Source organism: Morone saxatilis, unplaced genomic scaffold (assembly GCF_004916995.1).
Source record: "Morone saxatilis isolate NCDOM2014 unplaced genomic scaffold, NCSU_SB_2.0 Contig4, whole genome shotgun sequence".
Lineage (NCBI taxonomy): Eukaryota > Metazoa > Chordata > Actinopteri > Moronidae > Morone > Morone saxatilis.
The window spans coordinates 1,225,406-1,228,495 of NW_023339984.1; positions in this window are offsets into that span (position 1 = coordinate 1,225,406).

Genomic DNA, 3,090 nt, shown 5'->3' on the forward strand with positions numbered 1-3,090 from the left:
ACAGATCATTGGAGGCTGTCGACACCCCACTTTGGCTCAGCGGGGGATTGAAGAGAACAGTAATAAGTACCTCAGTGTGTGTGCCCTTACCCATCCACCCCCTGCCTCCACCTCTCCACGCTGCGCTCCTCTGCCTCTCAGAACAAGACTTGTTTAATTTTAGCAGCTTTGACGCACATTTGACATAGATTAATTATAGAGGCTGTTCATGTCATTTGGCGAGTCACACACTCACAGTTCCAGAGGAAAGCGGTTATTCAGTGCACCCTTTCTTCTACAACAAATCGACTTCACCCTCAGCAAACGGCAGCAGCCGCCCTTGCCTTGGCTCTGACACCTCTTCCACCGTCCTCAGCATCACTCCGTCGACCTCCTCCGCCCTCTCTCTCCAAGCCCTCTCGGGTCTCAGACGTGATTGCCTCCTCCTGTAAAGCTCCATCCACTCACACCTTTCCTGGCCCTTCTCCACGCTGCTTGACTGATCGGGAGAAATTGCACCGGAGATGACTGTAGCTTCTTCAACAATTTCATGGCCTAGTTTCACTCAGATAAGAAAAAACAGTCAAAAAAGGAAGGAAGAAGGGAACAGTTCACAGACAGTCAGTCACTCAGTCATCACTGCAACTGGAAAACTCCATCCTGGAACGCTCAACTGCTTTTATTGTAGGTGTTAAGGTTGTTGTACCAATTGTGCATTACTACGATTCAAAGATTAACCCTGATAATCAGACTGAATTGCTATTTTGTTTCACTTCATCATTCAGTCTGATATTGTGTTCATGTTAACCATTTGTTGTTGGTGGTTGTGGGCGTTTTGTTTTGCCCTTACCAATCATAATTTTCAATCAACATGGAAGCTGCGGTAACTGTTGCTGGGAGCAGGCAGATCAACATTTTTCATTAAGATTGAAGAAATATGTTGATTTAAAAGATATATTGTATGCCATTGTCAGTCTTTTCCACACTTGCCATTTTTCTGTTACTAATTTCCGTGGATGGAGTTAGGTAGCAAGCTAGCTATGCAGGAACATGGCAACTTCTGTTATGAATTGGCGCTATACAAATAAAATTGAATTGAATTGAATTGAATCCTCATTTGTAATTCCTACAACATTCTGATTGGTTGATTGTCTTTAACCGAGGAAAACGGCTGTCAATGAGCACAAAGCCACACCTATTTGAATTGCTGAACAAATGGATGTGCTGTTCTTTGCTCTTCTTTTAATGTAGACATACTCTCCAGTTCTGATATAACTGATGCTTGCATCATCTACGCTAACCTCTTAAGGAGCTGCTGTTGTTGTTTTTGTTGTTGAACAGTCACTTCTTACTGCATTACTCTTAGCAATAAACCATGACCGTAGCTGCCAGTAGTTCCTCAACAAAACAAAACAGCGGGCTAAAATTATCACCCAAATTGTCTATTTTTATAAAATTCATTACAGTTTATACATCTACTTCTTGCTTCATGTTTAACCTGCCATAGTGCACCTGCACACACAGTTTTCCTTAGTAATGAAGGATAATTTTATCATAATTTCAAGTGCTCACCTTCAGTTATACCTTTCAAATTAAGTGGTGAAAACCTCTGGATAAACTGTTGGCTTGTTTCCAACCTGTTTGACCATCTGACTGCTCGTTTCTTGTCTTATCTGAGTTTAGACTTAATAGAGCATAGTTATTGTCACTGTGGCAACCCACAGTCACATCAAAGATCTGAATAGTGCATACATCATCACATCTTTGTATGTTTACTGTTCATAACCCTGTATGATAATCACTGCCTCTCAGGAGGAATGGGAGGATTGTCAGGGCCCTCTCATCATATTCTTAGCATGTAGATTAGACAAGCTTTGATCCATCTAATAAGCCCTCCTCTGGCACAGTGTTTGCTCTGCCTCACTGGAGCACAGAGAGGACCCAGGCTTGGAGTTCCATCTGATGCATGGATGCTGCTGTCTTCATCTCCTCTCCATGTCTATCCACAGCCCCAAGCAGATGAGCATCGACCAAATTCATGAATTGTCCTGTTCCTTTCTTGTGTGGTGTCTTGGCCTTTTCTCTTTAAAAAAAATATTTTTCTGATGTTTCTCACCATCGATTTGTCTTTTCCTGTTTCTTTGTTGTCTCGCTTTTTGTTTTTCTTTCAGCGTCTGTTAGTGTATCTCCAACTGTCTCTTTTCATCAAGTGTGCCTCTTGAACAGGACTTTTCTAACTTCTTATCCAGTGACTCCTCAAACTCTACATCCCTCTTAATCACCCCAGTCCGTTCTTCCTCCTCCTCTTACCCTTCAGGATGTGATATACTAGCAAAATCCAAATTGACTGACATTGAAACATGTCACTACAGTTTAAATTTGCGTATACTTGATGCAGCTTTACGTTGTACATTTATTTGCTCTTTAAGCCAGTGGGGGTGCAGCATGAAGATTAAAGCTGTATAACCGTAACCTCAAGAAATCCGCAGTCACAGCCCAAATCACTCAGAGCACAAACACCAATGGCTGCTGTGAAAGATCGACAAATGTGGCTGAGGGAATGTGAGGATTTGGAAGCCCTTTGATCACTAAATGTGCAGATACCTCACATCAAACTCAGTAAGCAGAGAGTCTGAACCAATCATTTTAGAGAACGACCCTGAGATGTTAGCCTGGAGATATGAAGTGAGGCAGCCAAGTGGAAAAGGAAATGGGGATGCTTTTCATAAGGCAAAGAAACATTTTATATTTTGAGCAAGAAGGATGAAGTCTAATAAAGAGCTATGTATCTTAAACCCTTCCACAATGTGGTACCATAGCAGGAACCTCTGTCTAAAGGCCTCAGTATGCTTCAAACCAGGGAGACAGTTGTCAGACCACATTGACCATCTCGAAGTGGGCCACTTTTGCCTTCAGAAAAATGTATTTGTGGAGAGAGTGATACTGGTGCATGCTTTTGGACTGTTGTCTAAAGGGATCAGAATCAGAAATACTTTAATAATCCCAGGGGGAAATTACTTTCGTTAAATACTCCAGATGTTATAGGCATATAGACATATAATATATTAATAAAAATTATTCTGTGTTTGAGGTCAGATTACAGAGGGGGGG